This window comes from Lates calcarifer, unplaced genomic scaffold, assembly GCF_001640805.2.
Source record: "Lates calcarifer isolate ASB-BC8 unplaced genomic scaffold, TLL_Latcal_v3 _unitig_5015_quiver_857, whole genome shotgun sequence".
Classification (NCBI taxonomy): domain Eukaryota; kingdom Metazoa; phylum Chordata; class Actinopteri; family Centropomidae; genus Lates; species Lates calcarifer.
The window spans coordinates 9,540-35,365 of NW_026117236.1; the positions used below are offsets into that span (position 1 = coordinate 9,540).

General features: G+C 41.2%; 2 long non-coding RNA genes across 4 annotated transcripts; both read left to right on the forward strand.

Moving 5' to 3' along the window:
- Nucleotides 1-318: 318 nt before the first annotated feature.
- Nucleotides 319-2,471, forward strand: LOC127140821 (uncharacterized). The gene is made up of 4 exons (XR_007811301.1): nucleotides 319-989; nucleotides 1,091-1,209; nucleotides 1,359-1,403; nucleotides 2,118-2,471. It is a non-coding gene; the product is annotated as an uncharacterized LOC127140821 (long non-coding RNA).
- A 9,174-nt stretch (nucleotides 2,472-11,645) lies between these two features.
- LOC108873316 (uncharacterized) lies at nucleotides 11,646-25,804 on the forward strand. 3 transcript variants are annotated; one of them, XR_007811299.1, is made up of 13 exons: nucleotides 11,646-12,563; nucleotides 13,141-13,234; nucleotides 21,047-21,684; nucleotides 21,918-22,145; nucleotides 22,275-22,352; nucleotides 22,488-22,745; nucleotides 22,912-23,089; nucleotides 23,263-23,295; nucleotides 23,416-23,549; nucleotides 24,166-24,258; nucleotides 24,360-24,478; nucleotides 24,627-24,671; nucleotides 25,368-25,804. It is a non-coding gene; the product is annotated as an uncharacterized LOC108873316 (long non-coding RNA). The 3 variants fall into 3 exon arrangements; XR_007811298.1 differs by lacking the exons at nucleotides 21,047-21,684; nucleotides 21,918-22,145; nucleotides 22,275-22,352; ... (6 more) ...; nucleotides 24,627-24,671; nucleotides 25,368-25,804 and adding exons at nucleotides 13,323-13,960; nucleotides 14,194-14,421; nucleotides 14,551-14,628; ... (4 more) ...; nucleotides 16,904-16,948; nucleotides 17,647-18,010 and having other exon boundaries at nucleotides 11,646-12,363; nucleotides 12,451-12,563; XR_007811297.1 differs by lacking the exons at nucleotides 21,047-21,684; nucleotides 21,918-22,145; nucleotides 22,275-22,352; ... (6 more) ...; nucleotides 24,627-24,671; nucleotides 25,368-25,804 and adding exons at nucleotides 13,323-13,960; nucleotides 14,194-14,421; nucleotides 14,551-14,628; ... (4 more) ...; nucleotides 16,904-16,948; nucleotides 17,647-18,010.
- The last annotated feature ends 22 nt before the right edge of the window (nucleotides 25,805-25,826 follow it).

Sequence of the window (25,826 nt, forward strand, 5' to 3'; positions counted from 1 at the left end):
GATTAGGAACTGCTGGTTTAATGAAGTGAGTCAGTTGATTTGCTTTCTTCATCATACCCATTAGGGCTGTGTTTTGCTGTGTAGCCCTAGCAATAATCTCGGAGTGGTGAATGGCCTGTAACATCTTCAAATATACTTTTGTTAGGTCTAGATCCTGAGGGTCATTTGGAGGAGCCGAGGCAGTTTCCCTAGGGGCTGGCTTGAGTAGATTTTGTTCCGCAGTCCCACACTTACCCGGGCTATTTGGTTGAGCCAGCACTTCAAATCTGTTACTCAGGGGTAAGGACATGGTGGCTGTGCTGCTAAGAGATCCGTAGTGAAAAGCAGAGGGTTTGTTAAACAGATGATAGTATAAAAAATAAAATTAGGTAATCAGTCAGTTAAAATGAAACAATAATTAAATTAATGATTAAATTTCATTTAAACAGATCTGGTTAAATAAAAACCAAATTAAATGAGCATAAGAGATACTTAAAAGAGGATACTAAAACAAGGGGGGAACAAAAGGATTAAAAGAGAAAGGGGTAGGGAAGATAAGAGAGGAGACAACAGCACACTAGGTTAGCTTAAAATACTTAGCAAGCACTTACAGTGCAGTAGAAAACAATAAGGCTCCGTGATAATCCTGTATTACCAAAACAGGGGGACACGTGTGTAAAAAAAATCAGGATTCAAAAATATCCTTGCAGGGCAATCATAAATAGAAAATAAAAGATATAAAATAAATAAATAATAAAAAGTCCTTCAGGGTGGGGAATCCATCCAAACAGGGGATGAGTTTTGTTTAAAATAGTTGAGGTTTGTGTCGATGCTTGGATTAGCTGGGGAGAGTTGTGTAGAGTCTTCAAACGTGATGTTGTATAATCTTCTGTGTGCGCACACTCTTTTTCCTGTAGGTTAGTAGACAACACTCACCCATTTGCTGATCCAGGCCTGAGACCAGATCCAGTAGGCCTCAAGCCTCAGTCCTCTGGTTAGACCCTGTTTGTGTATGTACCCACCAAAACTAGTAATAAAACAATAAAACATTAGAAAAAATGAAACAAAACCTGCACTATAAAAGCTTAAAAAAGTATTTTCTCTTTTTTAGTGAGAAAACCTGTCTGAAGTTAGTCTCTCTCAGAGGATTAAAGGAAAGAAGGTCCCAACGTTTCGCCTGGAAGGCTTCTTCAGGGGAGCAAGAAGAGAGTGAAGGATCCAGGCCTCTATGTAAGTAATCTTGGGGGCAGTACCTGGTAGGTGATTGGTCCTGCAGGGGACCCTTTCTCAGGGGGTGTTATTTAAATTTATGCCCCTCCTTTTAAAGGTACAACTGGATTTAAAACAATTGATATTCTTTTTTTTTCCTTTTATAATAGATTCATATAGATCAAGTCCATGAGGGTGGATCCTAGAAATAAAAGGTAAGATAATAAGAGATTGAAAGGAGGTGGGGCAATAAAAGAAAAAGAAAAAGAAGAGAGAAAAAAAAAATTTACAAAAGGGGGTGTTTCTATATATACTATCATCTGTAAGCGAAAAGTGATTACTCCATTGGAGCCTTAGGTTATTCATTTATCTGTTAAAATTGATCAAACAAAGACAAGGCTCTGGCAAGGTTAGGTTAGGGGAAGGGGACACCACTAGATGTCACTAATGCACTGGCAACATGTATTATTTTGATCTTTGTCTATTTTATCTTTATATATGTATATATACATACACACATATATACAATGTTTTTTTATATATATTTTTTTATAGGTTCCATATTGGCATATTGGGGGCTCTTCCTCCTGAAAACCGGGAGGGGGGGGGGGTTTATAGCTTTACTAGTTAGAGTTGGGTCCTCCAACATAGTAATAGGATTAGGTCAAGGTCAGGTTAGGGTTGGGGCAGGGTCCAGGGTCAGGTTAGGGTTAGGGCAGGGCGGGCAGGTAGGGTTAGGGCAGGGCGGGTCAGGTTAGGGTTAGGGCAAGGTCGAGGTCAGGTTAGGTTAGGGGAAGGGGACACCACTAGATGTCTCTGATGCGCTGGCAACATGTATTATACTGATCTTTATTTCTATTTTATCTGTATATGTGTATATATACATACACACATATATACAATGTTTTTTTTATATATTTTTTTTATAGGTTCCATATTGGCTCATGGAGAAAAAGCAGATTGATAAATGGTCCGGAGCTGGTTCAGTGAGAGGAGAGTACAAGTTTTGAAAGGATATGAAGGTAAGTAAAGGGAGGGGACAAGGAGGGGTGAGGAAAACACAGCCTATTAGGACAGGGAGTATTATTTGTGAAAATGTTGAATTTTTATATATCCCTGATATTTTTTTTTCAATCACATCAATAGGTTGTGTTAGGGATCCTCAACTCTGGAGATCCTGTTGGACCTGGATTGGGGGCTCTTCCTCCTGAAAACCGGGAGGGGGGGGGTTTATAGCTTTACTAGTTAGAGTTGGGTCCTCCAACATAGTAATAGGATTAGGTCAAGGTCAGGTTAGGGTTGGGGCAGGGTCGAAGGTCAGGTTAGGGTTGGGCAGGGTCGAGGTCAGGTTAGGGTTAGGGGGCAGGGTCGAGGTCAGGTTAGGGTTGGGGCAGGGTCGAGGTCAGGTTAGGGTTGGGGCAGGGTCGAGGTCAGGTTAGGGTTAGGGCCTCAGTACAAGTTGAATGGTTAGGTTTTAGGGATCAGGTCATGTATAGGGTCAGAGTAGGAGTCAGGCGGTTAGGTTGAAGGTCAGGGTCTGTGTAAAAGTATTAAAATCAAAATAGGTTCCAGGGTCTGTTCCAAGTGCAGGTTTTTAAAAAAAAAAAGGGGGGGGGGGGGGTCTGGAGGAAGGGAAGACTCCAGATCACGATGAAGACTGCCAAGTTCTGAAATAACCAGTGGAATATTTCCAGGCATGATCCCCCTAAAAAAAGTGAGGTGGGATATCCAACTGCTGGGGGAGTAAATCCATAAGTAGAAAGGGTAAGCATCCAATAAAGAGCTGTAATCTAAGTATCATGCAATAAAAATCATGCAATAAAAAAATGTAAAATAAGTGCTGTACATAGGAAACGCTATACACAGGTAAGTGCTATATACAGGTAAGTGCTGTACATAAAAGAGTGCTAAACATGCATCTCCACACAATAAAATATAATAAGATATATACATCATGCTGAATAAAACATAACACATAAAATCATTTTTAATTTAAAACAATGTTTGTTTAGCAAAAAAGAGAGCGTAATTAGATGCATACCCTTCCATGTTGTTAGAAATGTGTTTATATTTGTATATATGTATGTGTTTTCCAGTTATCTAGGGGAATCCCTGCCATGGGAGAATTATTTGGCTGCTATGGGGGATTCCTCGGCTTCGCCGTAGACCCCGTGGACGAAATTAATGATTGGTGGATGATATGGAATATAAGGAAACAGGAAAAAAGAGAGGGTGAGTGGGAAAGGAAAAACACTCAAACAACCGAGCATGCATTGAACGCAACACACAATTTTTAGTAGTTGCCGTAAAAGGGAAACTGGGGGCAAGAAATCGAAATTCATGCATAATATTAGTATCCAAAAGCATGCTCAATTATTATGACAGAAATATAAGTTATTTCTATTGTTTATATTGATTTGTTACTAAATTAGTAAAATATTTATTTTATTTATATAAATACAATTTATATGCATTCGTGTGCATATAACTATACACACACAAACACCTAAATACATGCATTCACATCCAACCACCAGATGATTATAAGTGCTATTTATTCCGGGGTCTCATGTAAACCGGGTATTCACATTCTAGCAGAGATATTGTTAATTGACCTTAATAGACCAATCGTGCTTTGTTAGAAAATTAAAGGCGGTCATAAAGGACACGGAAAGGGAAGAAGAAGAAGAAGAAGAGGAAGAGCCCACAATACACAAGTAGGATTTTAATTGTATTTTTCATTAAAGCCCAGTGGATCGATCGTTTTTATTTTTTGTATCCATTGTCGTTCAATTCGACGTCTCTGTTGTTTGGACCAGGTCTGTTTGCTATCCAGGATTCTATATTTCAAAAATTCCAGGCCAACTTGGATGAAATGCCTATGTAGGATCGATGTACCCTAACCTCCCCGTATACGGTACAGATGTTGTGAGATTCTGGTTTTGGCTGTTTTTTCTGTTTCCCCAATATAAAGTTTATTACAGTGTGTACATTCGATCATATAGATCAAGTTGGTGGTTTGTGGAGTACATCTGAATGTTACTGTAGCTCCCTGCCCTGAATGGCTATTTACTATATACGGTGAGTATCTGAGTAACCACGTGTCTGTGCTGTTGTTTTTGGAATGATCAAATCGTGTGTGAACCAGTATGTCTGATAGGTTTTTATTTCTTTTATAGGCTGTAATCGGGCGGAAATTATTCAAGGGGTCGATTAATTCCTGTGCCCGGTGGAAATTGGCCTTTAAGCCTGAAATTAAACCTGAAAGGTCCTGGGAATATGTTAACACCAACGGGACAAGTGCGAGACTACTCTTATCTGTTTTATAATCTTTTTTATTTTTGAATGAGTTTCTGACCTCCGATCTAATTGACGGCTGGAATAACCTCTGGGTCTAAGGGCTGTGAACAGAGTCGAGGTAGCCTCATCTATGTCCTGCTGGTAAGTGCATATCCTATGGAATCTTATTAATTGTGATTTGATGATCCCTTTAAATGTGTGTCTGGGGTGGTAACTGCTCTTGTGTAGAAGGGTGTGGCGGTCGGTCTCTTTGAAGTGTACTTTGGTGGCCAGCTGTTTCGAGTGGGCAGTGTGATTATGGAAGAAGATCCGCGTGTCCAGGAATTCAATCTCCTGTGTTTGTAAGTTTTGTTTTAACTTTATTTTCGGGTGGTGGGAATTTAGGACTGCTAAAAATTCATGGAATGAATTTAGGGATTCACTCCAAAGGTCAAAGATGTCGTCCAGATAGCGGAAATATAATAACGGGAGTGTGTGGCATTTTTTGAATGCCGTTTCCTCCCAGTCGGCTAAATAGATGTCGGCATATGAGGGGGCATATTTTCTACCCATAGCGCATCCACAGACTTGCAGATAATGTTTATTATTAAATTGGAAATCATTCCTGGTCAATGTGATCTCCAAAAGTTGGAGAATGACATTATCGGGGCGATCGGGGTCCGGCATTTTGCGTAACGCTTTTGCCACCGCCTGTAGCCCTAAAGTCGTGTCAATGTTTGTGTATAAGGAATCTATATCGATTGAAAATAAAAGTGTACCTATCGGTACTGTTAAATTTTGCAATTTCTTTACAAATTCATAAGTGTCCTTAATGTAACTTGGATGGATTTGCGCTAATGGGTTTATGTAATGATCGATGAACTCTGCTATACGATATGATTCCGAGCCACAGTCACTTACAATGGGTCTACCTGCAGGCACCTGGAACGGGACTGTCCAGGTATCTGGTGGTTTATGGATTTTAGGAAGTAGATAAAATAGTCTGGAACGCGGATTATCTGGGCCAAGGAGGTAGGTCATCTGTTTAGCCTTAATATATTTATCTTCATATAATTTTGTAATTATTTTCCTAATCAAATGCTGTGTTTCTGCCTGCAGAGGTTGTTCCAGGGGGACATAATAGGTTGTGTTGTTGAGCTGTCTTTCTGCTTCCAGGAGATAATTAAATCTATCCTGTAAGACTATTTGTCCTCCCTTGTCTGCAGGTTTTATGATTATATCCTGTCTTTTGCTGAGTGCAGAGAGTGCCTTTCTTTGAATCCCTGTAATGTTTAATTTTGCCCTGTAGGAGGCTCTAAAACGGGAGAGGCATTCCTCATCCTTCCGGATTAGTTCTTGGATGGGCTCCGCCAGAGATTCAAAGGCAGGTTCCCAGGTGGAATTAGTTGTAAATGGAATGTGTGGGAATTCTGTGTTATAGTGGAAATGATCCAAGATTTTTAATCTTCTATGGTAAGTGTGTAGATCACTGCGCAGTTGGTCAGGATCTGGTGGTCTGGGTGTTGGAATAAATGTGAGTCCCCTCTTTAAAATCTCCCTTTCTAGGTAGTTTAGTTTAAAGGAAGAGCAGAGGTTGGTGATGTTTGAGTTTTGGGGAGTTGCTGTAGTGCACTGCTCCCCACTCACATGTTTAATTGATCCACCCAGTGTTCAGCTATTTTCTCGGCCGTCTCCTTAGTCCAGTGTACTGGATCTCTTGGCTCAGTCTTGAAGTGGAGTGGACTGATCTCTGACAGGTAAGTGCATTTCTTTTCTATATAGCTATTCAGGTGTGTTATTAGGTCCTTTTGCTGTTTCTCCAGTCTGTTGCTGATGTTAATAATTGGTATATAGATCAGGGCATTGGGAAACGTTTCCTTTGCTATTTTCAATAGTGCATTAAGTTGTTTTATAATTGTAAGTGGCTGTTGCCGTCTTAGGCAGTTATTCAAACCCACTGACAAAACTGCTGTTTTTACTGTTTTGGTAGGGGGAAGTTTTTTCAAAATCTCCCCTATGTGATGGAATTGTGCTCCAGGGAAGCTGTCCATCTGGATTTCTTCACTGGCAAATTGTGGCACTCGAGCTAGATTTGAATCTCCTATTATTATAATAGCTTTTCTAGGTGTGAGGTGCCAATTCCTAATTTTATGCTCCGTTCTCTGGTGGACCTGTGGGTTCACAGTCGGAGGTCACCGCGGCCCCAGAGTGCAGACGAGGTGAGGTGCTCTTACAACAGGATTCAGATTGTGCAAGTTTTCGTGCATTTTTGCTTTCTGAAAAATTTGCCATCATCACATCCTGGTTATTTAGGTTTGGTTTTTGAGCTTGTTCACCCATGTCTGTAGGAGGCCGCAGCTGCTCCGGCTGCTTAGACCGTGGTTCTGGAGCTGGAGGGGGAGAGGAGGAGACAGTGATTTGAGAAGGTAAAGGACTGGAGGAAACAGCATCTGAACCTGCTACTGCTACTGCTACATTGCTATAGTGTGTGATGGGGAGTTTAGTGACTGTGACCCTAGCATGTTTTTGGATGCTAATTCTCTCTTTCTCCTCTATTTTAGGGGATTGTGGCTGGGACAGCGTTAGGGGGTCCTCAAAGGTCTGCAGGGGGGCCCCCCTGTGTTTCATGCCACAGCCCTCCAGAAGAGTGGATGACGCTGTCGATACAGGAGGTATCTGCAAAGGAGAAGCGATATTCATTCTTGCAGTGTGTGGATGAGCCGGTGTGGGTTCCACCGGTTCCTGTGGTTTGGCAAGCGGGGAACTCAGAGGCCGGCTGTCCCTGTCTGGATCTAGAGTTGGTGATTTAATGTTGTCAGGTAAGTTTTCAAACGATATTGTAATGGCGGTAGGTAAATCGTGTACCTGGGCAGTCGCTGTGATATTATTTGATTTGGACTGCTCCTGTGTAGGGCTATGGGCCTTATTATGTTTGTGCATTTTAATATGTGTTAATTTGTTCCTGTGGCTTGGTCTCTGTTCCAGGTGTGTCTTGAGAGGCTGGGGAAGGGATGGCTGGTGCATTGGGGATAGTTTGGCCTGTGCCGCCTGATCTGGAGTGGGGAGAGGTGGAAAATCCTGTAGAGAGGGTTCCACACTCTCCGGGCCCACCTGTGGTTGCCCTTGGAGCACCATGGTTCTCAGGGTGTCTATGGAGCTGTCGGTAAGTCGAGGTCCATATCTCAGTTTAGCCCATTTTAAGGCTTTACTTAAGGCTGCTGGTTGAAAGGTTATCACCTGTGCTAAAAGAGATGCTAATAAGGCATCATAATGGTCAGCCAGGATTATTAAATTATTGTTCAGCCATTGATCTGTGTTTATTTTAACCCTTTCCAGAGTTGCCGGATTAGGAACTGCTGGTTTAATGAAGTGAGTCAGTTGATTTGCTTTCTTCATCATACCCATTAGGGCTGTGTTTTGCTGTGTAGCCCTAGCAATAATCTCGGAGTGGTGAATGGCCTGTAACATCTTCAAATATACTTTTGTTAGGTCTAGATCCTGAGGGTCATTTGGAGGAGCCGAGGCAGTTTCCCTAGGGGCTGGCTTGAGTAGATTTTGTTCCGCAGTCCCACACTTACCCGGGCTATTTGGTTGAGCCAGCACTTCAAATCTGTTACTCAGGGGTAAGGACATGGTGGCTGTGCTGCTAAGAGATCCGTAGTGAAAAGCAGAGGGTTTGTTAAACAGATGATAGTATAAAAAATAAAATTAGGTAATCAGTCAGTTAAAATGAAACAATAATTAAATTAATGATTAAATTTCATTTAAACAGATCTGGTTAAATAAAAACCAAATTAAATGAGCATAAGAGATACTTAAAAGAGGATACTAAAACAAGGGGGGAACAAAAGGATTAAAAGAGAAAGGGGTAGGGAAGATAAGAGAGGAGACAACAGCACACTAGGTTAGCTTAAAATACTTAGCAAAGACTTACAGTGCAGTAGAAAACAATAAGGCTCCGTGATAATCCTGTATTACCAAAACAGGGGGACACGTGTGTAAAAAAAATCAGGATTCAAAAATATCCTTGCAGGGCAATCATAAATAGAAAATAAAAGATATAAAATAAATAAATAATAAAAAGTCCTTCAGGGTGGGGAATCCATCCAAACAGGGGATGAGTTTTGTTTAAAATAGTTGAGGTTTGTGTCGATGCTTGGATTAGCTGGGGAGAGTTGTGTAGAGTCTTCAAACGTGATGTTGTATAATCTTCTGTGTGCGCACACTCTTTTTCCTGTAGGTTAGTAGACAACACTCACCCATTTGCTGATCCAGGCCTGAGACCAGATCCATTAGGCCTCAAGCCTCAGTCCTCTGGTTAGACCCTGTTTGTGTATGTACCCACCAAAACTAGTAATAAAACAATAAAACATTAGAAAAAATGAAACAAAACCTGCACTATAAAAGCTTAAAAAAGTATTTTCTCTTTTTTAGTGAGAAAACCTGTCTGAAGTTAGTCTCTCTCAGAGGATTAAAGGAAAGAAGGTCCCAACGTTTCGCCTGGAAGGCTTCTTCAGGGGAGCAAGAAGAGAGTGAAGGATCCAGGCCTCTATGTAAGTAATCTTGGGGGCAGTACCTGGTAGGTGATTGGTCCTGCAGGGGACCCTTTCTCAGGGGGTGTTATTTAAATTTATGCCCCTCCTTTTAAAGGTACAACTGGATTTAAAACAATTGATATTCTTTTTTTTCCTTTTATAATAGATTCATATAGATCAAGTCCATGAGGGTGGATCCTAGAAATAAAAGGTAAGATAATAAGAGATTGAAAGGAGGTGGGGCAATAAAAGAAAAAGAAAAAGAAGAGAGAAAAAAAAAATTTACAAAAGGGGGTGTTTCTATATATACTATCATCTGTAAGCGAAAAGTGATTACTCCATTGGAGCCTTAGGTTATTCATTTATCTGTTAAAATTGATCAAACAAAGACAAGGCTCTGGCAAGGTTAGGTTAGGGGAAGGGGACACCACTAGATGTCACTAATGCACTGGCAACATGTATTATTTTGATCTTTGTCTATTTTATCTTTATATATGTATATATACATACACACATATATACAATGTTTTTTTATATATATTTTTTTATAGGTTCCATATTGGCATATTGGGGGCTCTTCCTCCTGAAAACCGGGAGGGGGGGGGGGGTTTATAGCTTTACTAGTTAGAGTTGGGTCCTCCAACATAGTAATAGGATTAGGTCAAGGTCAGGTTAGGGTTGGGGCAGGGTCCAGGGTCAGGTTAGGGTTAGGGCAGGGGCGGGGGTCAGGTTAGGGTTAGGGCAAGGTCGAGGTCAGGTTAGGTTAGGGGAAGGGGACACCACTAGATGTCTCTGATGCGCTGGCAACATGTATTATACTGATCTTTATTTCTATTTTATCTGTATATGTGTATATATACATACACACATATATACAATGTTTTTTTTATATATTTTTTTTATAGGTTCCATATTGGCTCATGGAGAAAAAGCAGATTGATAAATGGTCCGGAGCTGGTTCAGTGAGAGGAGAGTACAAGTTTTGAAAGGATATGAAGGTAAGTAAAGGGAGGGGACAAGGAGGGGTGAGGAAAACACAGCCTATTAGGACAGGGAGTATTATTTGTGAAAATGTTGAATTTTTATATATCCCTGATATTTTTTTTTCAATCACATCAATAGGTTGTGTTAGGGATCCTCAACTCTGGAGATCCTGTTGGACCTGGATTGGGGGCTCTTCCTCCTGAAAACCGGGAGGGGGGGGTTTTATAGCTTTACTAGTTAGAGTTGGGTCCTCCAACATAGTAATAGGATTAGGTCAAGGTCAGGTTAGGGTTGGGGCAGGGTCAAGGGTCAAGGTCAGGTTAGGGTTGGGGCAGGGTCGAAGTCAGGTTAGGGTTGGGGCAGGGTCGAGGTCAGGTTAGGGTTAGGGCCTCAGTACAAGTTGAATGGTTAGGTTTTAGGGATCAGGTCATGTATAGGGTCAGAGTAGGAGTCAGGCGGTTAGGTTGAAGGTCAGGGTCTGTGTAAAAGTATTAAAATCAAAATAGGTTCCAGGGTCTGTTCCAAGTGCAGGTTTTTAAAAAAAAAAAGGGGGGGGGGGTCTGGAGGAAGGGAAGACTCCAGATCACGATGAAGACTGCCAAGTTCTGAAATAACCAGTGGAATATTTCCAGGCATGATCCCCCCTAAAAAAAGTGAGGTGGGATATCCAACTGCTGGGGGAGTAAATCCATAAGTAGAAAGGGTAAGCATCCAATAAAGAGCTGTAATCTAAGTATCATGCAATAAAAATCATGCAATAAAAAAATGTAAAATAAGTGCTGTACATAGGAAACGCTATACACAGGTAAGTGCTATATACAGGTAAGTGCTGTACATAAAAGAGTGCTAAACATGCATCTCCACACAATAAAATATAATAAGATATATACATCATGCTGAATAAAACATAACACATAAAATCATTTTTAATTTAAAACAATGTTTGTTTAGCAAAAAAGAGAGCGTAATTAGATGCATACCCTTCCATGTTGTTAGAAATGTGTTTATATTTGTATATATGTATGTGTTTTCCAGTTATCTAGGGGAATCCCTGCCATGGGAGAATTATTTGGCTGCTATGGGGGATTCCTCGGCTTCGCCGTAGACCCCGTGGACGAAATTAATGATTGGTGGATGATATGGAATATAAGGAAACAGGAAAAAAGAGAGGGTGAGTGGGAAAGGAAAAACACTCAAACAACCGAGCATGCATTGAACGCAACACACAATTTTTAGTAGTTGCCGTAAAAGGGAAACTGGGGGCAAGAAATCGAAATTCATGCATAATATTAGTATCCAAAAGCATGCTCAATTATTATGACAGAAATATAAGTTATTTCTATTGTTTATATTGATTTGTTACTAAATTAGTAAAATATTTATTTTATTTATATAAATACAATTTATATGCATTCGTGTGCATATAACTATACACACACAAACACCTAAATACATGCATTCACATCCAACCACCAGATGATTATAAGTGCTATTTATTCCGGGGTCTCATGTAAACCGGGTATTCACATTCTAGCAGAGATATTGTTAATTGACCTTAATAGACCAATCGTGCTTTGTTAGAAAATTAAAGGCGGTCATAAAGGACACGGAAAGGGAAGAAGAAGAAGAAGAGGAAGAGCCCACAATACACAAGTAGGATTTTAATTGTATTTTTCATTAAAGCCCAGTGGATCGATCGTTTTTATTTTTTGTATCCATTGTCGTTCAATTCGACGTCTCTGTTGTTTGGACCAGGTCTGTTTGCTATCCAGGATTCTATATTTCAAAAATTCCAGGCCAACTTGGATGAAATGCCTATGTAGGATCGATGTACCCTAACCTCCCCGTATACGGTACAGATGTTGTGAGATTCTGGTTTTGGCTGTTTTTTCTGTTTCCCCAATATAAAGTTTATTACAGTGTGTACATTCGATCATATAGATCAAGTTGGTGGTTTGTGGAGTACATCTGAATGTTACTGTAGCTCCCTGCCCTGAATGGCTATTTACTATATACGGTGAGTATCTGAGTAACCACGTGTCTGTGCTGTTGTTTTTGGAATGATCAAATCGTGTGTGAACCAGTATGTCTGATAGGTTTTTATTTCTTTTATAGGCTGTAATCGGGCGGAAATTATTCAAGGGGTCGATTAATTCCTGTGCCCGGTGGAAATTGGCCTTTAAGCCTGAAATTAAACCTGAAAGGTCCTGGGAATATGTTAACACCAACGGGACAAGTGCGAGACTACTCTTATCTGTTTTATAATCTTTTTTATTTTTGAATGAGTTTCTGACCTCCGATCTAATTGACGGCTGGAATAACCTCTGGGTCTAAGGGCTGTGAACAGAGTCGAGGTAGCCTCATCTATGTCCTGCTGGTAAGTGCATATCCTATGGAATCTTATTAATTGTGATTTGATGATCCCTTTAAATGTGTGTCTGGGGTGGTAACTGCTCTTGTGTAGAAGGGTGTGGCGGTCGGTCTCTTTGAAGTGTACTTTGGTGGCCAGCTGTTTCGAGTGGGCAGTGTGATTATGGAAGAAGATCCGCGTGTCCAGGAATTCAATCTCCTGTGTTTGTAAGTTTTGTTTTAACTTTATTTTCGGGTGGTGGGAATTTAGGACTGCTAAAAATTCATGGAATGAATTTAGGGATTCACTCCAAAGGTCAAAGATGTCGTCCAGATAGCGGAAATATAATAACGGGAGTGTGTGGCATTTTTTGAATGCCGTTTCCTCCCAGTCGGCTAAATAGATGTCGGCATATGAGGGGGCATATTTTCTACCCATAGCGCATCCACAGACTTGCAGATAATGTTTATTATTAAATTGGAAATCATTCCTGGTCAATGTGATCTCCAAAAGTTGGAGAATGACATTATCGGGGCGATCGGGGTCCGGCATTTTGCGTAACGCTTTTGCCACCGCCTGTAGCCCTAAAGTCGTGTCAATGTTTGTGTATAAGGAATCTATATCGATTGAAAATAAAAGTGTACCTATCGGTACTGTTAAATTTTGCAATTTCTTTACAAATTCATAAGTGTCCTTAATGTAACTTGGATGGATTTGCGCTAATGGGTTTATGTAATGATCGATGAACTCTGCTATACGATATGATTCCGAGCCAGCAGTCACTTACAATGGGTCTACCTGCAGGCACCTGGAACGGGACTGTCCAGGTATCTGGTGGTTTATGGATTTTAGGAAGTAGATAAAATAGTCTGGAACGCGGATTATCTGGGCCAAGGAGGTAGGTCATCTGTTTAGCCTTAATATATTTATCTTCATATAATTTTGTAATTATTTTCCTAATCATAATGCTGTGTTTCTGCCTGCAGAGGTTGTTCCAGGGGGACATAATAGGTTGTGTTGTTGAGCTGTCTTTCTGCTTCCAGGAGATAATTAAATCTATCCTGTAAGACTATTTGTCCTCCCTTGTCTGCAGGTTTTATGATTATATCCTGTCTTTTGCTGAGTGCAGAGAGTGCCTTTCTTTGAATCCCTGTAATGTTTAATTTTGCCCTGTAGGAGGCTCTAAAACGGGAGAGGCATTCCTCATCCTTCCGGATTAGTTCTTGGATGGGCTCCGCCAGAGATTCAAAGGCAGGTTCCCAGGTGGAATTAGTTGTAAATGGAATGTGTGGGAATTCTGTGTTATAGTGGAAATGATCCAAGATTTTTAATCTTCTATGGTAAGTGTGTAGATCACTGCGCAGTTGGTCAGGATCTGGTGGTCTGGGTGTTGGAATAAATGTGAGTCCCCTCTTTAAAATCTCCCTTTCTAGGTAGTTTAGTTTAAAGGAAGAGCAGAGGTTGGTGATGTTTGAGTTTTGGGGAGTTGCTGTAGTGCACTGCTCCCCACTCACATGTTTAATTGATCCACCCAGTGTTCAGCTATTTTCTCGGCCGTCTCCTTAGTCCAGTGTACTGGATCTCTTGGCTCAGTCTTGAAGTGGAGTGGACTGATCTCTGACAGGTAAGTGCATTTCTTTTCTATATAGCTATTCAGGTGTGTTATTAGGTCCTTTTGCTGTTTCTCCAGTCTGTTGCTGATGTTAATAATTGGTATATAGATCAGGGCATTGGGAAACGTTTCCTTTGCTATTTTCAATAGTGCATTAAGTTGTTTTATAATTGAAAGTGGCTGTTGCCGTCTTAGGCAGTTATTCAAACCCACTGACAAAACTGCTGTTTTTACTGTTTTGGTAGGGGGAAGTTTTTTCAAAATCTCCCCTATGTGATGGAATTGTGCTCCAGGGAAGCTGTCCATCTGGATTTCTTCACTGGCAAATTGTGGCACTCGAGCTAGATTTGAATCTCCTATTATTATAATAGCTTTTCTAGGTGTGAGGTGCCAATTCCTAATTTTATGCTCCGTTCTCTGGTGGACCGTGGGTTCACAGTCGGAGGTCACCGCGGCCCCAGAGTGCAGACGAGGTGAGGTGCTCTTACAACAGGATTCAGATTGTGCAAGTTTTCGTGCATTTTTGCTTTCTGAAAAATTTGCCATCATCACATCCTGGTTATTTAGGTTTGGTTTTTGAGCTTGTTCACCCATGTCTGTAGGAGGCCGCAGCTGCTCCGGCTGCTTAGACCGTGGTTCTGGAGCTGGAGGGGGAGAGGAGGAGACAGTGATTTGAGAAGGTAAAGGACTGGAGGAAACAGCATCTGAACCTGCTACTGCTACTGCTACATTGCTATAGTGTGTGATGGGGAGTTTAGTGACTGTGACCCTAGCATGTTTTTGGATGCTAATTCTCTCTTTCTCCTCTATTTTAGGGGATTGTGGCTGGGACAGCGTTAGGGGGTCCTCAAAGGTCTGCAGGGGGGCCCCCCTGTGTTTCATGCCACAGCCCTCCAGAAGAGTGGATGACGCTGTCGATACAGGAGGTATCTGCAAAGGAGAAGCGATATTCATTCTTGCAGTGTGTGGATGAGCCGGTGTGGGTTCCACCGGTTCCTGTGGTTTGGCAAGCGGGGAACTCAGAGGCCGGCTGTCCCTGTCTGGATCTAGAGTTGGTGATTTAATGTTGTCAGGTAAGTTTTCAAACGATATTGTAATGGCGGTAGGTAAATCGTGTACCTGGGCAGTCGCTGTGATATTATTTGATTTGGACTGCTCCTGTGTAGGGCTATGGGCCTTATTATGTTTGTGCATTTTAATATGTGTTAATTTGTTCCTGTGGCTTGGTCTCTGTTCCAGGTGTGTCTTGAGAGGCTGGGGAAGGGATGGCTGGTGCATTGGGGATAGTTTGGCCTGTGCCGCCTGATCTGGAGTGGGGAGAGGTGGAAAATCCTGTAGAGAGGGTTCCACACTCTCCGGGCCCACCTGTGGTTGCCCTTGGAGCACCATGGTTCTCAGGGTGTCTATGGAGCTGTCGGTAAGTCGAGGTCCATATCTCAGTTTAGCCCATTTTAAGGCTTTACTTAAGGCTGCTGGTTGAAAGGTTATCACCTGTGCTAAAAGAGATGCTAATAAGGCATCATAATGGTCAGCCAGGATTATTAAATTATTGTTCAGCCATTGATCTGTGTTTATTTTAACCCTTTCCAGAGTTGCCGGATTAGGAACTGCTGGTTTAATGAAGTGAGTCAGTTGATTTGCTTTCTTCATCATACCCATTAGGGCTGTGTTTTGCTGTGTAGCCCTAGCAATAATCTCGGAGTGGTGAATGGCCTGTAACATCTTCAAATATACTTTTGTTAGGTCTAGATCCTGAGGGTCATTTGGAGGAGCCGAGGCAGTTTCCCTAGGGGCTGGCTTGAGTAGATTTTGTTCCGCAGTCCCACACTTACCCGGGCTATTTGGTTGAGCCAGCACTTCAAATCTGTTACTCAGGGGTAAGGACATGGTGGCTGTGCTGCTAAGAGATCCGTAGTGAAAAGCAGAGGGTTTGTTAAACAGATGATAGTATAAAAAATAAAATTAGGTAATCAGTCAGTTAAAATGAAACAATAATTAAATTAATGATTAAATTTCATTTAAACAGATCTGGTTAAATAAAAACCAAATTAAATGAGCATAAGAGATACTTAAAAGAGGATACTAAAACAAGGGGGGAACAAAAGGATTAAAAGAGAAAGGGGTAGGGAAGATAAGAGAGGAGACAACAGCACACTAGGTTAGCTTAAAATACTTAGCAAGCACTTACAGTGCAGTAGAAAACAATAAGGCTCCGTGATAATCCTGTATTACCAAAACAGGGGGACACGTGTGTAAAAAAAATCAGGATTCAAAAATATCCTTGCAGGGCAATCATAAATAGAAAATAAAAGATATAAAATAAATAAATAATAAAAAGTCCTTCAGGGTGGGGAATCCATCCAAACAGGGGATGAGTTTTGTTTAAAATAGTTGAGGTTTGTGTCGATGCTTGGATTAGCTGGGGAGAGTTGTGTAGAGTCTTCAAACGTGATGTTGTATAATCTTCTGTGTGCGCACACTCTTTTTCCTGTAGGTTAGTAGACAACACTCACCCATTTGCTGATCCAGGCCTGAGACCAGATCCAGTAGGCCTCAAGCCTCAGTCCTCTGGTTAGACCCTGTTTGTGTATGTACCCACCAAAACTAGTAATAAAACAATAAAACATTAGAAAAAATGAAACAAAACCTGCACTATAAAAGCTTAAAAAAGTATTTTCTCTTTTTTAGTGAGAAAACCTGTCTGAAGTTAGTCTCTCTCAGAGGATTAAAGGAAAGAAGGTCCCAACGTTTCGCCTGGAAGGCTTCTTCAGGGGAGCAAGAAGAGAGTGAAGGATCCAGGCCTCTATGTAAGTAATCTTGGGGGCAGTACCTGGTAGGTGATTGGTCCTGCAGGGGACCCTTTCTCAGGGGGTGTTATTTAAATTTATGCCCCTCCTTTTAAAGGTACAACTGGATTTAAAACAATTGATATTCTTTTTTTTCCTTTTATAATAGATTCATATAGATCAAGTCCATGAGGGTGGATCCTAGAAATAAAAGGTAAGATAATAAGAGATTGAAAGGAGGTGGGGCAATAAAAGAAAAAGAAAAAGAAGAGAGAAAAAAAAAATTTACAAAAGGGGGTGTTTCTATATATACTATCATCTGTAAGCGAAAAGTGATTACTCCATTGGAGCCTTAGGTTATTCATTTATCTGTTAAAATTGATCAAACAAAGACAAGGCTCTGGCAAGGTTAGGTTAGGGGAAGGGGACACCACTAGATGTCACTAATGCACTGGCAACATGTATTATTTTGATCTTTGTCTATTTTATCTTTATATATGTATATATACATACACACATATATACAATGTTTTTTTATATATATTTTTTTATAGGTTCCATATTGGCATATTGGGGGCTCTTCCTCCTGAAAACCGGGAGGGGGGGGGGGGGGGTTTATAGCTTTACTAGTTAGAGTTGGGTCCTCCAACATAGTAATAGGATTAGGTCAAGGTCAGGTTAGGGTTGGGGCAGGGTCCAGGGTCAGGTTAGGGTTAGGGCAGGGGCGGGGGTCAGGTTAGGGTTAGGGCAAGGTCGAGGTCAGGTTAGGTTAGGGGAAGGGGACACCACTAGATGTCTCTGATGCGCTGGCAACATGTATTATACTGATCTTTATTTCTATTTTATCTGTATATGTGTATATATACATACACACATATATACAATGTTTTTTTTTATATATTTTTTTTATAGGTTCCATATTGGCTCATGGAGAAAAAGCAGATTGATAAATGGTCCGGAGCTGGTTCAGTGAGAGGAGAGTACAAGTTTTGAAAGGATATGAAGGTAAGTAAAGGGAGGGGACAAGGAGGGGTGAGGAAAACACAGCCTATTAGGACAGGGAGTATTATTTGTGAAAATGTTGAATTTTTATATATCCCTGATATTTTTTTTTCAATCACATCAATAGGTTGTGTTAGGGATCCTCAACTCTGGAGATCCTGTTGGACCTGGATTGGGGGCTCTTCCTCCTGAAAACCGGGAGGGGGGGGGTTTATAGCTTTACTAGTTAGAGTTGGGTCCTCCAACATAGTAATAGGATTAGGTCAAGGTCAGGTTAGGGTTGGGGCAGGGTCGGTCAGTAGGGTGCAAGGGTCGAGTCAGGTTAGGGTTGGGGCAGGGTCGAGGTCAGGTTAGGGTTAGGGCCTCAGTACAAGTTGAATGGTTAGGTTTTAGGGATCAGGTCATGTATAGGGTCAGAGTAGGAGTCAGGCGGTTAGGTTGAAGGTCAGGGTCTGTGTAAAAGTATTAAAATCAAAATAGGTTCCAGGGTCTGTTCCAAGTGCAGGTTTTTAAAAAAAAAAGGGGGGGGGGGGGGTCTGGAGGAAGGGAAGACTCCAGATCACGATGAAGACTGCCAAGTTCTGAAATAACCAGTGGAATATTTCCAGGCATGATCCCCCCTAAAAAAAGTGAGGTGGGATATCCAACTGCTGGGGGAGTAAATCCATAAGTAGAAAGGGTAAGCATCCAATAAAGAGCTGTAATCTAAGTATCATGCAATAAAAATCATGCAATAAAAAAATGTAAAATAAGTGCTGTACATAGGAAACGCTATACACAGGTAAGTGCTATATACAGGTAAGTGCTGTACATAAAAGAGTGCTAAACATGCATCTCCACACAATAAAATATAATAAGATATATACATCATGCTGAATAAAACATAACACATAAAATCATTTTTAATTTAAAACAATGTTTGTTTAGCAAAAAAGAGAGCGTAATTAGATGCATACCCTTCCATGTTGTTAGAAATGTGTTTATATTTGTATATATGTATGTGTTTTCCAGTTATCTAGGGGAATCCCTGCCATGGGAGAATTATTTGGCTGCTATGGGGGATTCCTCGGCTTCGCCGTAGACCCCGTGGACGAAATTAATGATTGGTGGATGATATGGAATATAAGGAAACAGGAAAAAAGAGAGGGTGAGTGGGAAAGGAAAAACACTCAAACAACCGAGCATGCATTGAACGCAACACACAATTTTTAGTAGTTGCCGTAAAAGGGAAACTGGGGGCAAGAAATCGAAATTCATGCATAATATTAGTATCCAAAAGCATGCTCAATTATTATGACAGAAATATAAGTTATTTCTATTGTTTATATTGATTTGTTACTAAATTAGTAAAATATTTATTTTATTTATATAAATACAATTTATATGCATTCGTGTGCATATAACTATACACACACAAACACCTAAATACATGCATTCACATCCAACCACCAGATGATTATAAGTGCTATTTATTCCGGGGTCTCATGTAAACCGGGTATTCACATTCTAGCAGAGATATTGTTAATTGACCTTAATAGACCAATCGTGCTTTGTTAGAAAATTAAAGGCGGTCATAAAGGACACGGAAAGGGAAGAAGAAGAAGAAGAGGAAGAGCCCACAATACACAAGTAGGATTTTAATTGTATTTTTCATTAAAGCCCAGTGGATCGATCGTTTTTATTTTTTGTATCCATTGTCGTTCAATTCGACGTCTCTGTTGTTTGGACCAGGTCTGTTTGCTATCCAGGATTCTATATTTCAAAAATTCCAGGCCAACTTGGATGAAATGCCTATGTAGGATCGATGTACCCTAACCTCCCCGTATACGGTACAGATGTTGTGAGATTCTGGTTTTGGCTGTTTTTTCTGTTTCCCCAATATAAAGTTTATTACAGTGTGTACATTCGATCATATAGATCAAGTTGGTGGTTTGTGGAGTACATCTGAATGTTACTGTAGCTCCCTGCCCTGAATGGCTATTTACTATATACGGTGAGTATCTGAGTAACCACGTGTCTGTGCTGTTGTTTTTGGAATGATCAAATCGTGTGTGAACCAGTATGTCTGATAGGTTTTTATTTCTTTTATAGGCTGTAATCGGGCGGAAATTATTCAAGGGGTCGATTAATTCCTGTGCCCGGTGGAAATTGGCCTTTAAGCCTGAAATTAAACCTGAAAGGTCCTGGGAATATGTTAACACCAACGGGACAAGTGCGAGACTACTCTTATCTGTTTTATAATCTTTTTTATTTTTGAATGAGTTTCTGACCTCCGATCTAATTGACGGCTGGAATAACCTCTGGGTCTAAGGGCTGTGAACAGAGTCGAGGTAGCCTCATCTATGTCCTGCTGGTAAGTGCATATCCTATGGAATCTTATTAATTGTGATTTGATGATCCCTTTAAATGTGTGTCTGGGGTGGTAACTGCTCTTGTGTAGAAGGGTGTGGCGGTCGGTCTCTTTGAAGTGTACTTTGGTGGCCAGCTGTTTCGAGTGGGCAGTGTGATTATGGAAGAAGATCCGCGTGTCCAGGAATTCAATCTCCTGTGTTTGTAAGTTTTGTTTTAACTTTATTTTCGGGTGGTGGGAATTTAGGACTGCTAAAAATTCATGGAATGAATTTAGGGATTCACTCCAAAGGTCAAAGATGTCGTCCAGATAGCGGAAATATAATAACGGGAGTGTGTGGCATTTTTTGAATGCCGTTTCCTCCCAGTCGGCTAAATAGATGTCGGCATATGAGGGGGCATATTTTCTACCCATAGCGCATCCACAGACTTGCAGATAATGTTTATTATTAAATTGGAAATAATTCCTGGTCAATGTGATCTCCAAAAGTTGGAGAATGACATTATCGGGGCGATCGGGGTCCGGCATTTTGCGTAACGCTTTTGCCACCGCCTGTAGCCCTAAAGTCGTGTCAATGTTTGTGTATAAGGAATCTATATCGATTGAAAATAAAAGTGTACCTATCGGTACTGTTAAATTTTGCAATTTCTTTACAAATTCATAAGTGTCCTTAATGTAACTTGGATGGATTTGCGCTAATGGGTTTATGTAATGATCGATGAACTCTGCTATACGATATGATTCCGAGCCACAGTCACTTACAATGGGTCTACCTGCAGGCACCTGGAACGGGACTGTCCAGGTATCTGGTGGTTTATGGATTTTAGGAAGTAGATAAAATAGTCTGGAACGCGGATTATCTGGGCCAAGGAGGTAGGTCATCTGTTTAGCCTTAATATATTTATCTTCATATAATTTTGTAATTATTTTCCTAATCAAATGCTGTGTTTCTGCCTGCAGAGGTTGTTCCAGGGGGACATAATAGGTTGTGTTGTTGAGCTGTCTTTCTGCTTCCAGGAGATAATTAAATCTATCCTGTAAGACTATTTGTCCTCCCTTGTCTGCAGGTTTTATGATTATATCCTGTCTTTTGCTGAGTGCAGAGAGTGCCTTTCTTTGAATCCCTGTAATGTTTAATTTTGCCCTGTAGGAGGCTCTAAAACGGGAGAGGCATTCCTCATCCTTCCGGATTAGTTCTTGGATGGGCTCCGCCAGAGATTCAAAGGCAGGTTCCCAGGTGGAATTAGTTGTAAATGGAATGTGTGGGAATTCTGTGTTATAGTGGAAATGATCCAAGATTTTTAATCTTCTATGGTAAGTGTGTAGATCACTGCGCAGTTGGTCAGGATCTGGTGGTCTGGGTGTTGGAATAAATGTGAGTCCCCTCTTTAAAATCTCCCTTTCTAGGTAGTTTAGTTTAAAGGAAGAGCAGAGGTTGGTGATGTTTGAGTTTTGGGGAGTTGCTGTAGTGCACTGCTCCCCACTCACATGTTTAATTGATCCACCCAGTGTTCAGCTATTTTCTCGGCCGTCTCCTTAGTCCAGTGTACTGGATCTCTTGGCTCAGTCTTGAAGTGGAGTGGACTGATCTCTGACAGGTAAGTGCATTTCTTTTCTATATAGCTATTCAGGTGTGTTATTAGGTCCTTTTGCTGTTTCTCCAGTCTGTTGCTGATGTTAATAATTGGTATATAGATCAGGGCATTGGGAAATGTTTCCTTTGCTATTTTCAATAGTGCATTAAGTTGTTTTATAATTGAAAGTGGCTGTTGCCGTCTTAGGCAGTTATTCAAACCCACTGACAAAACTGCTGTTTTTACTGTTTTGGTAGGGGGAAGTTTTTTCAAAATCTCCCCTATGTGATGGAATTGTGCTCCAGGGAAGCTGTCCATCTGGATTTCTTCACTGGCAAATTGTGGCACTCGAGCTAGATTTGAATCTCCTATTATTATAATAGCTTTTCTAGGTGTGAGGTGCCAATTCCTAATTTTATGCTCCGTTCTCTGGTGGACCGTGGGTTCACAGTCGGAGGTCACCGCGGCCCCAGAGTGCAGACGAGGTGAGGTGCTCTTACAACAGGATTCAGATTGTGCAAGTTTTCGTGCATTTTTGCTTTCTGAAAAATTTGCCATCATCACATCCTGGTTATTTAGGTTTGGTTTTTGAGCTTGTTCACCCATGTCTGTAGGAGGCCGCAGCTGCTCCGGCTGCTTAGACCGTGGTTCTGGAGCTGGAGGGGGAGAGGAGGAGACAGTGATTTGAGAAGGTAAAGGACTGGAGGAAACAGCATCTGAACCTGCTACTGCTACTGCTACATTGCTATAGTGTGTGATGGGGAGTTTAGTGACTGTGACCCTAGCATGTTTTTGGATGCTAATTCTCTCTTTCTCCTCTATTTTAGGGGATTGTGGCTGGGACAGCGTTAGGGGGTCCTCAAAGGTCTGCAGGGGGGCCCCCCTGTGTTTCATGCCACAGCCCTCCAGAAGAGTGGATGACGCTGTCGATACAGGAGGTATCTGCAAAGGAGAAGCGATATTCATTCTTGCAGTGTGTGGATGAGCCGGTGTGGGTTCCACCGGTTCCTGTGGTTTGGCAAGCGGGGAACTCAGAGGCCGGCTGTCCCTGTCTGGATCTAGAGTTGGTGATTTAATGTTGTCAGGTAAGTTTTCAAACGATATTGTAATGGCGGTAGGTAAATCGTGTACCTGGGCAGTCGCTGTGATATTATTTGATTTGGACTGCTCCTGTGTAGGGCTATGGGCCTTATTATGTTTGTGCATTTTAATATGTGTTAATTTGTTCCTGTGGCTTGGTCTCTGTTCCAGGTGTGTCTTGAGAGGCTGGGGAAGGGATGGCTGGTGCATTGGGGATAGTTTGGCCTGTGCCGCCTGATCTGGAGTGGGGAGAGGTGGAAAATCCTGTAGAGAGGGTTCCACACTCTCCGGGCCCACCTGTGGTTGCCCTTGGAGCACCATGGTTCTCAGGGTGTCTATGGAGCTGTCGGTAAGTCGAGGTCCATATCTCAGTTTAGCCCATTTTAAGGCTTTACTTAAGGCTGCTGGTTGAAAGGTTATCACCTGTGCTAAAAGAGATGCTAATAAGGCATCATAATGGTCAGCCAGGATTATTAAATTATTGTTCAGCCATTGATCTGTGTTTATTTTAACCCTTTCCAGAGTTGCCGGATTAGGAACTGCTGGTTTAATGAAGTGAGTCAGTTGATTTGCTTTCTTCATCATACCCATTAGGGCTGTGTTTTGCTGTGTAGCCCTAGCAATAATCTCGGAGTGGTGAATGGCCTGTAACATCTTCAAATATACTTTTGTTAGGTCTAGATCCTGAGGGTCATTTGGAGGAGCCGAGGCAGTTTCCCTAGGGGCTGGCTTGAGTAGATTTTGTTCCGCAGTCCCACACTTACCCGGGCTATTTGGTTGAGCCAGCACTTCAAATCTGTTACTCAGGGGTAAGGACATGGTGGCTGTGCTGCTAAGAGATCCGTAGTGAAAAGCAGAGGGTTTGTTAAACAGATGATAGTATAAAAAATAAAATTAGGTAATCAGTCAGTTAAAATGAAACAATAATTAAATTAATGATTAAATTTCATTTAAACAGATCTGGTTAAATAAAAACCAAATTAAATGAGCATAAGAGATACTTAAAAGAGGATACTAAAACAAGGGGGAACAAAAGGATTAAAAGAGAAAGGGGTAGGGAAGATAAGAGAGGAGACAACAGCACACTAGGTTAGCTTAAAATACTTAGCAAGCACTTACAGTGCAGTAGAAAACAATAAGGCTCCGTGATAATCCTGTATTACCAAAACAGGGGGACACGTGTGTAAAAAAAATCAGGATTCAAAAATATCCTTGCAGGGCAATCATAAATAGAAAATAAAAGATATAAAATAAATAAATAATAAAAAGTCCTTCAGGGTGGGGAATCCATCCAAACAGGGGATGAGTTTTGTTTAAAATAGTTGAGGTTTGTGTCGATGCTTGGATTAGCTGGGGAGAGTTGTGTAGAGTCTTCAAACGTGATGTTGTATAATCTTCTGTGTGCGCACACTCTTTTTCCTGTAGGTTAGTAGACAACACTCACCCATTTGCTGATCCAGGCCTGAGACCAGATCCATTAGGCCTCAAGCCTCAGTCCTCTGGTTAGACCCTGTTTGTGTATGTACCCACCAAAACTAGTAATAAAACAATAAAACATTAGAAAAAATGAAACAAAACCTGCACTATAAAAGCTTAAAAAAGTATTTTCTCTTTTTTAGTGAGAAAACCTGTCTGAAGTTAGTCTCTCTCAGAGGATTAAAGGAAAGAAGGTCCCAACGTTTCGCCTGGAAGGCTTCTTCAGGGGAGCAAGAAGAGAGTGAAGGATCCAGGCCTCTATGTAAGTAATCTTGGGGGCAGTACCTGGTAGGTGATTGGTCCTGCAGGGGACCCTTTCTCAGGGGGTGTTATTTAAATTTATGCCCCTCCTTTTAAAGGTACAACTGGATTTAAAACAATTGATATTCTTTTTTTTCCTTTTATAATAGATTCATATAGATCAAGTCCATGAGGGTGGATCCTAGAAATAAAAGGTAAGATAATAAGAGATTGAAAGGAGGTGGGGCAATAAAAGAAAAAGAAAAAGAAGAGAGAAAAAAAAAATTTACAAAAGGGGGTGTTTCTATATATACTATCATCTGTAAGCGAAAAGTGATTACTCCATTGGAGCCTTAGGTTATTCATTTATCTGTTAAAATTGATCAAACAAAGACAAGGCTCTGGCAAGGTTAGGTTAGGGGAAGGGGACACCACTAGATGTCACTAATGCACTGGCAACATGTATTATTTTGATCTTTGTCTATTTTATCTTTATATATGTATATATACATACACACATATATACAATGTTTTTTTATATATATTTTTTTATAGGTTCCATATTGGCATATTGGGGGCTCTTCCTCCTGAAAACCGGGAGGGGGGGGGGGTTTATAGCTTTACTAGTTAGAGTTGGGTCCTCCAACATAGTAATAGGATTAGGTCAAGGTCAGGTTAGGGTTGGGGCAGGGTCCAGGGTCAGGTTAGGGTTAGGGCAGGGGGCGGGGGGGTCAGGTTAGGGTTAGGGCAAGGTCGAGGTCAGGTTAGGTTAGGGGAAGGGGACACCACTAGATGTCTCTGATGCGCTGGCAACATGTATTATACTGATCTTTATTTCTATTTTATCTGTATATGTGTATATATACATACACACATATATACAATGTTTTTTTTATATATTTTTTTTATAGGTTCCATATTGGCTCATGGAGAAAAAGCAGATTGATAAATGGTCCGGAGCTGGTTCAGTGAGAGGAGAGTACAAGTTTTGAAAGGATATGAAGGTAAGTAAAGGGAGGGGACAAGGAGGGGTGAGGAAAACACAGCCTATTAGGACAGGGAGTATTATTTGTGAAAATGTTGAATTTTTATATATCCCTGATATTTTTTTTTCAATCACATCAATAGGTTGTGTTAGGGATCCTCAACTCTGGAGATCCTGTTGGACCTGGATTGGGGGCTCTTCCTCCTGAAAACCGGGAGGGGGGGGGGTTTATAGCTTTACTAGTTAGAGTTGGGTCCTCCAACATAGTAATAGGATTAGGTCAAGGTCAGGTTAGGGTTGGGGCAGGGTCAAGGGTCAAGGGTCAGGTTAGTGTTAGGGCAGGGTCGAGGGTCAGGTTAGGGTTAGGGCAGGGTCAGGTAGGGTT